Source organism: Gracilinanus agilis, chromosome 3 (assembly GCF_016433145.1).
Source record: "Gracilinanus agilis isolate LMUSP501 chromosome 3, AgileGrace, whole genome shotgun sequence".
Lineage (NCBI taxonomy): Eukaryota > Metazoa > Chordata > Mammalia > Didelphimorphia > Didelphidae > Gracilinanus > Gracilinanus agilis.
In genome coordinates this window covers 639,364,645-639,377,845 of record NC_058132.1, presented here as the reverse complement: position 1 = coordinate 639,377,845, position 13,201 = coordinate 639,364,645, and positions in this window count along the sequence as shown.

Here is a 13,201-nt window from a genome sequence, read left to right as displayed (position 1 = left end):
AAAACCGCGAATCAAGCTTTTCACTTCGGCCGACTGAGAAGGAGCAGACAATGTTTGGAATGTGAAAGTAGGGGGTAGTGACATTTGGAGTGAGAGAAGAGGATTGTAGGTGAAATGGCTAACTGAAGGGTCTTCGCCCTCTGAACTCTGTGGAGTGTGGAACAAAGACCTGGAGCTCTAGATCACAACCTGTAGAAAAGCCTTGCCTCCATTTCCCTTGCCCAGAAGGGAAAGAAAGTTTCTGTAGTATGAGAACCTCCATTAGAGGAAGAACAAACAGCTATAGTTGCTGAGAAGTGGCTGATCCCTTACTTCACGGGGTCACCCTGAAGATCCTTTCCATCCCTTGACCTTCCGAAGGACACTTACCACTTGTTAAGGTAGGAGAGAGACTTTGATTAGATAAGAAGAGGATAAGTAAGTTGAAGGGGAGTCATCTTGGCTCAGCTGAAGAAAAACAAGAAAGCCCAGTAGGGTCTCCTCTCCCCTCAAACCTATCCACTTTCTTGATTGTCTATAAATCATTGAACTACTTGAGAAATAGAAAATAGCAGTCAGATTCCTAAAGAGGAGAAAGAAGTTCACTCAAAGACACTGATCCTGTCAACCTTAATCTAACCTTAACAAGGGGTACCTATCTTGTGGGTTGCATGTGAGGAAATTTCAAAGGCAGTCTCTCAGCCACAGAAGGTATTCCTCCCTGTTAGCACAACTAGACCTGCTGACTTAGCCAGGCCCTGTACTATGCGAGTGAGCTGGTAGGAGAGGCTTGTGGATATTGGGGCCCCGGGCCATGCTGACCAGGGTCTCCACTTAACTAACCCCTTAGGACAGGGTTTCCCCTGGCCCTGGAAGCTAGTTCCACCTCCAAATGACCACTATTCAAAGTAGACAGCAGTAGGGAGCATTGAGAAGGGAAGCTGAGAGTCATTTAGTCACTGCCTGATCTTTCCATGTCTTCTCTCCCCTCTCTAAAATACCCTTCCTCATATCCCAAATACTCTAAACTTGATATTATTTATGCTGCTTTTAGTTGAGATGTAATTTTCTTCCTTATATCTTTTAATCATTTCTATTTTTGCTTTAGCTTTATCTGAGATCATAATTGATACTCCTGCCTTCTTTGCCTCAGTTGAAGCCCAATAGATTCTCCTCCAGTCTCTTAACTTTACCCTGTGTGTATCTAAGTGCCTCAAATATGTTCTTTGTAGACAACATATGGTAGGATTCTGGGTTTTAATCCATTCTGCTCTCTGCTTCCATTTTATGGGTGAGTTCTGCAATATGGAAAATCATATTTCCATATTTTCATGGGGCAAGTTGGCAGTTTGCCCTAGTTAGAATATAGAACCTGGCATGAGCCAGGGTGGCTTGTGCCAGGGCTTAAAGGGGTTCATTCCATTCACATTCACAGTTATGATCACTGGCTGTGTATTCCTTTCCATTTTGACTTCCTCCTTTAATCCTAATCTTTCTCCTTTCCCTCTTGCCCTCCCCTACAGTGTTTTGCTTATAGTCAGTCTACCCTTTTCCCCTTCCTTATATTACTCCCTTGCCCACCACCTCCCTTCTTATTCCCTTTTCATATAGGGACTTTTGAATGCCCTCCAACCTCTCTCTTAGTTCCATTCCTCCCCCCCTGTATCTTATTACCCTTCTACTTCTCTAAAAAGCAAGAGACAATTCTGACTGTCCTCTCTCTGAGCCAGTTCCAATAAGAGTAAGGTGTAAGCAGTACCTGTCACCAAATTCTTGCTCTCTTCCATTGTATTGATTTTCTTCCCTCTCCCCCCCATGCTTCTTTATGTAATATATATATATATATATGTATATATATATAACATCATTTGACCTCTTTTCCCATTTCTTTTAGTATTATTCTGTTTTCACCCCTTATTTTTTGTGTTTTTTTGACATGTCATCTAAACAGTTTACCATTGCACCCTCTATGTATACTTCTAGCTACTATAATAATAATAACATTTTTAAGGGTTACAGATATAAGCTTGGAATATAGGTAATAAATTTGACCTTATTGAAGTCCCTAAATTTTTCCTTTCTTATTTATCTTTTTATGTTTCTTTTAGAGTCTGTATTTGGGAGTCAAATTTTCTGTTTAGGTCTGGTCTTTTTTTTTCCAGGAATACTTGGAAACCTTCTATTTTATTAAATGGCCGTATTTTCCCCTGAAAGAATATAGTCAGTCAGTTTTGCTTGGTAGTCGATTCTTGTTTGCAGATCCAGTTCCCTTGCCTTCTGGAATAATGCATTCCATGCCTTCTAGTCCTTCAGTGTGGATGCTTTCAGATCCGGTGTAATCCTAATTGGTGCTCCATGATATCTAAATTGTTTCTTTCTAGCAGTTTGCAGTATCTTCTCCTTGGCCTGGGAGTTCTCGAATTTGGCTATGACATTCCTGGGAGCTGTCAACTGATGATTTAATGCCTGAGGTAATCTGTGGTTTCTTTCAGCCTCCAATTTATCCTCATGTTCAAGGATTTCATGGCAGTATTTTTGGATAATTTCCTGTAGTGTGATATTTAGGCTTTTAGTTTAGTCATCATTTTCAGGTAGACTAATGATTCTTAAATTGTCTCTCCCGGATCTCTTCTCCAGGTCAGTTGTTTTCTCAATAAGGGGTCTCATAGCATCTTCAATTGTTTCATTCTTTTGATTTTGTTTTATTATGTCTTATTGTCTCATGTGGTAATTAGTTTCTAATTGCCCCATTCTTATTTTTAAAGATTGAATTTCTTCCATGGCCTTTTGATTCTCCTTTTCCTTTTGGTTCATGTGTTGGAACAGAACATTTCTCTTTATTAATGTTGCTTTGTTGTATGTCACCTCCCAATGATGTTAAGTTCATTTACCACTGAGATGTGCGGGTATAGACAAAACCTTGGAGGAAGGAAGTTGAAACCAATGAGATGGGAAACTGATCCCATAGGTGCTGCTCCCTGAGTAGTACCAAGAAAATTAAGAAACTATGGTTGGTTCCTGAGGTGTGACATGGGAGAGCTAGTGGGTGGAGAAAACTGCTTATAAGGTCCAACCCAACAGGACATGAGGGGCTTGCAGCTGGAACTTGGAACGTGAAGGAACCTATGTTGGTGGTGAGCTTCAATACATCATGAAGGCAAATAGAGTAGTAAGTTAAACAACTCTCTACCTCTTTCCTACATTTCCCTCTCTTTACTATCACTACTTTAATGTAATAAAGTTATTAAAGCTACTAGCTGCCTCATAATTTAATTTTAACTATAACATATTCTTCCTTTCAAGTCATTCTTCTCTTCTGATTTTTTGAGTCATTTCCCAGATGATCTATTTTTCTTTTAAGAGTACTATTTTCCTTTTACTATTTTTCTTCATTCTGTCTTATTTTATTTTAAAATTGCTTTTTGAGGTTCTCCATAGCCTTCTTCTAATTTTCTCAATTTTTGAGGCTCTGCTTGATATTTCCTAGATCTCAACCTCATTCACTGGTTCTGTTCTTTGGTCCTTACCCTAATAGAAGCTTTCAATTATAGCTTTTTATTATCTTTTGTTTACTCATTTTATTTACTTTTTTATTTTCTTCCACCTTACGAACTATATAAACTTGCCCCTCTGTTGATTTACTGAATCAGAGTGTTTGAGCTATGCTTCCCTAAGGCTGAATCTTTTCTTTTCTCAATCCTTTGCTGTTAAACTGGATTCAACTGTTTGAGCTAATCTGCTGAGCTTGTCTTCCCTGGGGCAAATGTTTCACTGTAACCAGCAGACTGAGGATGTCCAGCCAGGTGGCTCCTGCCCTGTTCCTCCCTGCCAGTCCTTGTTATAGCCCTGAACCATGTATGGTGGGTCAGAGACAAACCCTCATGGTTACCATTCCTGCCCCAGCCTCACAAAGACAGCCTGGTCTTTTTTCAGGTCTCAGTTATGGTGGGTGGGAGTGGTGTCTTGCCTGATTCCCCCTTCCCCCCAAAAAAATCCACCCTGCCAGATGTTTTCAGAGCCCTGAGCCACATATAGTGGGTCAGAGGCAAACAAACCAGGCTTCTTTCTCTGTGCAGGAACTCACAAGTTCTGGGGCTCATTGGGTCTCAGTTAGCTGGGTGGGTGAAGTGTCTCTCCCTTTTCCCATAAAAATAGACTGTGCCTACCTTTTCAGTTGTTTTCAGTAGGAGAGTATCATGACTTCTTCTTCTTGTTGGGTTTGAATTCCTTTTTCCTTTGAAGTGTGATATAAATATTCGTTTGGAAGGGTTGTTGGAGAGGTTATGGCCCTGGGTGCTCCTAAGCCACCATCCTGGCTCTGAGTGTAGGGGCTCTTTTAAGCTCATCAGGCTGACTTCTTCTGGGAAGATTTGCAATTATTTTGTTCATCTGGACTCTACTCCCCTGCTGTGAGCATCCTTGTTGTCTTCCTATGCTGGATGTGCTCTATCATAACAGATTGTTGCCTCAGGCCATGTGAGCTGCTCCATACTCTGCCGTTTCATTACTTCAGGCCAAAAGGAAGTAGATAAGTTTTATGGTGGCCTATTCTCCTACTCTGTCATTTTATTGCCTCATATTATTTGGCAACATGTTGTATTTCTCTCTCATTCTTCCATTTCAGTTGAAGAATGACCACCACATAAAAAAAGCCTTTAAGAAATCTTATTGGTATGCACAAGGGAAGAAGAATAGCTACTAGCTTGGAAAGACTTGTTCTGTGACTTTACACATTTCAGAGTCAAAAAGTTAATATGTGTCTGAGTCTACATTTGAATTCAGCTCTTCTTAGCTCTCTCCATTGCATTATCTATCTCATACTCCCTAGTTACTAGAATATAGTAATTATACCATACTATAGTTGCATATAATATACAAAGATAAATGTATATATAAAAATTATGTCTTATTTCTAATTCAATTCTTTCTCTGGAGGTGAATACATGTCAAACAATAGTTCTATGGCTGTATACCATGTTCTCTTTGTTCTGTTCATTTCTCTCTTTATAATTTCATGTACTCTTTCAATGTTTTTCCAAAATTAATCTGGTCATCGTCTTTAGAGCACAGTAGTGGTATATCACAATCACATGCCACAGTATATTTAGCCATTCCCCAAATGAGAAGCATCCATTCAATTCCACATCTTTATCATCAGAAAGACAGCTGCTATAGATATTTTAACATATAAGTTATTTTCCTTTTCCCCAATCATCTTACGAAATAAGCCTAATAGTGTGGTTGCTGGGATAAAAGATATACAGAGATTTATAACTCTCTGAGCATAATTCTAAATTGTTCTCCATATTGGTTGGATCAGTTCACAGTTCCACCAGTAATGTATTACTCTCCCCATTTTTCCACATACCCTCTAACATTTGTCATTTTGCTCTTTTATCATTATAACCAATCTGTTAGATGTGATATATCTTACAATTATTTTGATATGTATTACAGTAATCAGTAATAATTTATAATGTTTTATGTAGTTTATGTATAACTGATTTCTTCATCTAATAACTTGTCTTTACATATCTTTTGACCATTTATCAATTGGGGATTGGTGTAAATTTGTATATATTTGACAAAATCATCTATATATTATAGATATTATATTGCTAAGAAACTATCTATAAATATTTTCCCCCAAAACTTATTGCTTTCCATTTAATCTTGAATACATTAGTTTTGTTTTAATAACTTAAAAATAGCATTCAAAATTATCTATTTTATATTTTACAATGGTGTTTATCTCTTCTCCTTAAATTGTTCTCCTATTCTTAAAGCTGATAAATAATATTCCCTGTTCTTCAAATTTGCTTATGATATCTCCCGTTATGCCCAAATCATGTATCTATCTTGATTTTACCTAGGTAAATGATGTAAGATTCTGGTGTATATCTATTTTGTGAAAGACTGTTTTCCAGTTTTCACAACAGTTTTACCAAATAGTGATTTATTAATCCCAAAATTTATATCTTTATTTTAGTCAAATATAGCATTATAATAATCTTTTATCACTATTTGTTATGTATCTATTCTGTTCCAATGACATACTTTTCTATTTCTTAGCTAGTACCAGATAGTTTTGACCTTTTTCCCAAATGTATTTTTATTAATATTATTAGAAAATTATATAATAGAAAATAATATTATTGGAATCAATATTAATTTTTTTCTAGTTCAATAATTTTTGTGATTTAATTGGAATGACACTGAATAAGTAAATTACTCTAGGTAGAATTGTCATTTATGGGCAATTAATGTTCTGCAACTATTACATTTTTTAAAATCTGACTTTTTTATCAATAGTATTTTATCATTATGTTCATATTGTTTCCAGGTTTGTTTTGGCTGACATATCCCTAGGTATTTTATTCTATCTATGGTTATTTTAAATGACATCTTTTACTATGTCTTCTGATAGGACATTGTTGGTGTTCTACAGTAATGATGATTATTTCTTTAGTATATTTTTTTAAACTAACACATAACTACTTTGAATTAGCTGGGAGCACACTAAATTTAAAAAAAAAAGAAAATTTTTAATAAAGTAGGAGAAGTGGCAACAGAAAATAGCTTGGAATACTGAAGATTTAGTAGGAATAATGCAAAAGTTAATAACTGAGATTTAGCTATAGTCCCAATTAAGTGCAAGGATTTATCTACTTTGCCATTTAGCTGCCACAAAAATATCTGTGGTCAATGAACAGTTTGTCCACAATGAATAATTCGTATTATGCCCCATAAAGTATATCTAAATAAAGTGAAAGCAAGAAAAAACATTATTATTTTCAAATAATCAAATTAATTATCTCTACCCCTTGATTATCATCATAAAAGAGCTCTTATCATCATTGAACATAATGTTTTGATTTCCAGTTCATCCAAATCCATATAAAATGAATCACTAGAATGGATTCTTGTCTTAGAATGGCATTTTGGGGACCGAAACTTTTTGTGTTTTTGAGATCACCCTCTGATTTTTGCTAAAATTCCAGAGTGCAGAACAAGATCAGATGAAGCAAACTAAAAGTGAACATTATGGGTTTTATTTAAACATGGGAAAAGATAAAAATTAGGATGAAGAGGGAGTAAAAGACTTGCCATTTCTTGGCTCCAAGCATCTTCTCTGTCTGGCTTCCATGTCCAGAATCCTTTCCTGCTCAATACAGAAGAAAAGGGACTGCATTGTTTTAGCAAATCTTATTGTGCTTTATAGACTCCCACATTTCTTTCTGAAAGAAAATTCCATCTCTGTAACATTAATGTATTTCCAACAATGGTAAAAGACTGAATAATTGGAAAATACAGGTTCAAAAGTGATATCACATATCACCTGGCTGACCATGGAAAGGCTTTTAATAGGCATGAGTAAACTTTAACAGATTATAATTGAAGAACTTTTGATAGGCATCAGAAAGATGCTATTTTTAAAAATAATCTTGTTATATTCATGGAGTAAGGGATAGCTTATTGACAGTCTCAGTGCTCTAACATCACTCATGAAATTTCATGAGATTTGGATGAAGACATGTAACAAGTTAAGTGAGAAAAAATTTCAAGACAAGTAGGGAACATATAAAAGAAAAAGGCATTAAAAGGTTGCAACATACACTAGTAAAAAGAGAGATCCTCTTTACATGCCACATTATAGAAATGAAGTAATTCTAATTTATAGATTTTATTTAGAATCAAATGAGAAAAAAGTTATACTAATAAATTTTGAAATAATCACATCATTGGAGTAAAGAATTTAATGATAACATGCCTTAATATTTTACTATATATTTTACAAATTACTATAGATTTCAAATATATTCTTTTCTCTTGTCTTCTTGTCAATTGATATTGTAACCATTTTTAAAGTTTAAAAACCCATTTGAATGAACATTTTTAAATTTATTACTATTTTACAATAAATTTAATACAATATTACAGCTTCCTTATTTTTGAGATAGGAAAATGAGTCAAAAACAGGGAAATTGCTATTTCTGATTGATTTCAGAAACACTGATATAATTCCTTGGAGTCAAGAAAAATTAAATAAAAATCTTGCCTCATACATTAATTGTGTGACCCTAAGCAAATCAATTAGTATCTCTTTAATAATCCATAAATTGAGGTATATCTTTTCGCTAAATCAGAATGAAATATAAGCACTATCCTTTCCCCCCCTTTCTTAACTACGCATAAATACATTTAAAAAGTAACTCATAACAGAAATAGTACCAATTCCTTTGGATTTCACTGAAAAATGCCATAATGTGTGACACAAGTAAATGAAGTTTATAAAATTCAATAAATAGGACTTTGCTTCAGGAGTATTGCAGATCATATTAGAACTCTTAATCTATATCTTTATCTAACATGACAGTGAGACATTTCCAGGTAAACAAAGTATGGTATTTTTGCATATTTACTTTTATGATTTAGGCAATATATATATAACATTTTTTTTGCTAGGAAATGAAACATTTTTCCACAGAAATATATCAGTGTGTTACCTTTTAAAGTACCTCACATGTCTGTGAAAAAAGAGTTCAAGAATCATGAAAGCTTGATATAAAGTTTTGTCATATAATTTAATTTATGATATTAAAAATAAAAAAAGTAAATTTTAGATTTCTAGTAGTTTAGCTCAGTGATGGGCAAACTTTTTAAAGAAGGGGCCAAAGGAAAGGAAATGCTCATCTGTCAGTTTGTTTCTAAGGCAACTCTTTCGAAGTTTATTGTATTGTATCTTACTCATTGTATTCGTCAGATTAGGAATAATGTCACAGGGCCAGATAGAACATTTCAGGGGCTGCACCTGGCAGTTTGCCCATGACTGGTTTAGCTTATACTTGGCTGTAATTTTCAGGCACTCAAGATAAAGAAAGTTATTAAAATTCATGTGACTAATTCCACAGAAATATTTAGAAAAAAGAAAATGTTTTATCTGCAGAGAAATATCACCTAATTTACTATTTAATATTATTTATCTTTAATTTTAAAATGTTCTAAACAGATATTTCTTCCATAATGAAACCACAACCGTTATCTGGATACCATATAGATGGAAGATGAAGCAAGAAATAGCAACCAGCTTTATTTTGTGGACTTTCGGGAGCTGGTTTTTTTTTTTCATTTTTCATTTATTTAATTAATATAGAATATGTTCCCATGGTTAAATGATTCATGTTCTTTCCCTTCCCTCCTACTTCCCCACTCCTGGAGCCAATGAGCAATTCCTCTGGGTTTTACATGTATTACTGTTCAAAACCTATTTCTATATTATTAATATTTGCAATAGAGTGATCATGTAAAATCAACATGCCCAATCATATCCCCATCGATCCATGTAATCAATCATATGTTTATTGTCTACATTTCTGCTCCCACAGTTCCTTCTCTGGATGTGGTTAGCATTTGTTCTCATAAGTCCCTCAGAATTGTCCTGGATCATTGCATTGCTGCTAGTAGAAAATTCTATTATATTCAATTGTACCACAGTGTATCCATCTCTGTGTACAAAGTTCTCCTGGTTCTGCTCCTTTCACTCTACATCAATTTCTGGAGGTCTTTCCAGTTGAAATGGAATTGTTCCAGTGTCTCTGTTTCCAGATGACCTATTTTTTCTTTTTAAGTTCTTTTTCCAATTGTCTTCAGCCTCTCTTAATTTTGTTTTGAAGTGTTTTTTTTTTTTAAACCCTTATCTCCCATCTTGGAGTTAATACTATGTATTGGCTCCAAGGCAGAAGAATGGTAAGGGATAGGCAATGGGGGTTAAGTGACTTGCCCAGGGTCACACAGCTAGGAAATGTCTGATTTGAACCCAGTACCTCCCATCTCTAGGTCTGGCTCTCAATCCACTGAGCCACCCAGCTGCCCCCTTGAATTGTGTTTTGAGTTCTTCCAAAGCCTGTATCCAATTCACTGGAGTTCCTAAGTTTTTGCTTGGTGTTCTGCTCCATTTGTTCTTTGTTCATTACCTGGATAGAAACTGCTGATGTAATTTCTTTTTCTTCTTCTGTTGGTTACTCATATTTTTTTGTTCTTTCCCCTCCATCATTGTCTGTATTTTTGTTCCTCTGTTTATTTGCTGGATCCCTGAGTTTAGGCTATTCTGCCCTGAAGGGGTTTCTTCTCTGCTCTACTGATTAATTGGATTAGGCTGATAGAGCTGGTCTGTTCTATTAAGGAGCCCTGAGGCCAGGTCTTCACTAGCTGCCAACAGAAGCTGAAGGTGATGGTGAAGGTGAGTAGACTGAAGTGAGTTACTCTCAGTCCTCCTCTAGTCTTTTCTGCCAGCTGCCTCCTTGCTAGCTGCATGGTCAGAGCCCTGAGCTTCCTATGGTGATACCAAGGTACTCTGTCAGTGGGGGAAGATTCCTGGAACCTTCCTTGTTTCTTCTCCAGGAACCTGAGAATTCAGCCTTCTCTGAGTACCTTTCAAGCAGGAGGGTCTCCTGGCTCTGTCCTGTTTTTGGATTTGGTATTGTATCTCCTTCAAAGAAATTTGTTTTTTATTGGTGTGGAAGGGTTTTCACAGAGGACTCCACTTTTGTGGCTTCTAAGCCACTATTTTGACTCCACCTCCATTCAGGAACTGATTATTGATTGTCTCAGTATGTACAGAAATTCAATCAATATGACACCAATGGACATAGTGGTACTACATTGTATGGGGGATGTATCAATTTGATATGAGGTAACTGATAAAAATTGATCAGAGACTCTTTAACCACTTCCCTTGTGCTTAAATTGAATCAATGAAAAAACTTGTTAGATATCATAATTATTTAGGTTTATTTTGAGTACATAAAGGGGGGGGGCGGGTTTGGATAGTTTCCGCCTTGATAATTTGTGAAAAGAGACAAAGATTTTTCATCATTAGAAAGAGCACTCTGCTTAACTAGATGTGCATACAGCATGACTAGCCCTGTAAAGTAGGCGAGGGTTATTTATCCTTCATATTAGTAAGCTCCTTTTAATTGTCTTTTGCACTTTCCTCATATTTGTTTAAATAGATCTTTCTAAATGGCACCATTTTACCAACTTGATTATGATTCTAACTTTAATCAGTCCCTCAACACTTACACTCACACACACAGATGTATTAAACATTTGCTATTTCACTGAAGATTTAAAGAGAACAATGACAACAATAACAAAATTTGATATTTCAAGTTTATTTTATTCTACTGGGAAAAACATATATTATACAATACCTTATGAAGAGAGTTATTGTGAGTTGGAACTATCTTACTTGAATGGGACTCTTCTTGATTATTGGCTGTTCTGTACAAAAAAAAATCTCTCTTTGTCTATGTCTGTCTGTCTCCATTTTTGTCTTTGTCTCTTCTTTTTTTTCCTTTTTTTCTGTATCATTTTCTCCTTTCCCTCCCCTCATCTCTCTGTATTTCCGTCTCTCAACCTCTCTTCCTTATTTTCTCTCTCATTGCAATATCATTTTAAAAATGATTCAGTGTACAGCAGAAACTCTTGGGCCTCCCACTTCAATCCATTTGAATTTTAGTTTGTAACTTTGTTACAGACAAGGAAAAGAGAAAACATTTTTGTTCCCTTCTATGACATCAGGATGCAACTCATTTAGAAGTATGCAAATGATCTATTTGTAATAAAGGTAAGATGCCCAAAGCAAATGATTCTATTTGTACCACTGGTTACAGCTCATAAAGCACCTTCCAATGCCAATAAAACAAACAAAAGATGCTATGGATATTTATTTTTGTACTTTCCTTCATGATGAAAAAGTATTCTATTGCCAAGAGTAGGCTTCTAAAATGAATTAATTGAGACAACTTAAAATTATAGGCTCTGTGAAACTTTAATTTTCCTAGTTGAGTTTTCTACCAGAATGCATGAGAGAGTCTATTAGGAGTTGTTGGGAAGCAAAAGAAAAGAGAAAATTTTAAGAGGAAAGTATTCATTGCACTGTGGATAGGGTTACAAAATCCTTCAAGCTTCTCTTCTTGAAAAAAAGCAGTTATGTTCCCAAAAGGAGCTCTTTAATGATCAAGAACTTAAAGCTTGAGAAGTTCAAGGTAAACTTTTATTTTTTTTAATTTTATTTTTTTAGGGGAAAGACCATAGAAGTCCCTGGCATCTTAAGTACAAATGTGAGATGCAGGGAGAGGAAGAAAGGGTTAGAGGAGGGCTATTTTCTATAGGGGCATATATTGGGAAATAAAACTGGCATTTGACAGCAGGAGGATTTTACATAGAGAGAAGTATAAAAAGGAATAATATAATGCATAGGATAAAATAGAGCCTTGTTATTTGTGTTGTCAGTGGATAAGAATCTTAAAATATTAGGACGGGCTTCAGAAGAAAAGGAAAAAAAAATCTTTGTCCCTCTCCATGTCTTACACTCCTGCATAATTTTTTTAAAGAAAGAGATATTGTAACAAGTTTGATACTTAGAATTACAAATTTCAGTTATAAATGAAAACAACAGCACTGTAAATTCAAAGGCAAAAGAAAAATAAAATCACAATGAATGAAAGAGGCAGACATTTGAATCCCCACCAAGATTTCAAAGCAGAGGATTTTTCTTAGTACACAGATCTGATAGCAATACATATATATTAGAGATGTGAATTCCATCTGGAACTTTTCTTGCATACAGGTCTAAGGTTTTAAGTTTGCAAGATGACTTATCTTGATGATTCACTTTATAAAACACCAATATTTCATTTTTAAAAGCTTCAGCTTCAGCTATGTTTATAAAAACATGCTTTATATGTAATTTATGGGGCAAATCTTGCTTTAGATTAATATTCTTAAAGTCTTCATTCAAATGTTAGCTAGAAAAAGACCATCCCAATAAAATGCATACAACTAAGCAGAAATATAAGTATAGCTTAACTATGTATTTCAGCTGGAAGATAGCAGCTAGGTATGGTGTTTATGTCAAAACATACATATCCATAAATGTGGCACGCAAATGAAAATTCAAAGAAGTCAATACCTGAATTCCCATTGTAAATATTTTTTATTGTTGAAATATATGTTCAAAATATTTTCAACAGTAGATGAAGAAATTAATGAAAGTTGAAAACATCAACTGTATGTTAAAAAATCTGGCCTCAGACACTTCTTAGCTGTGTGACCCTGGGTAAGTCACTTATTGTCTACTGCATAGTACTTACCACTCTTCTGCCTTGAAACCAATACATAATATTGATTCTAAGGTAAGAATTATATATATATATAT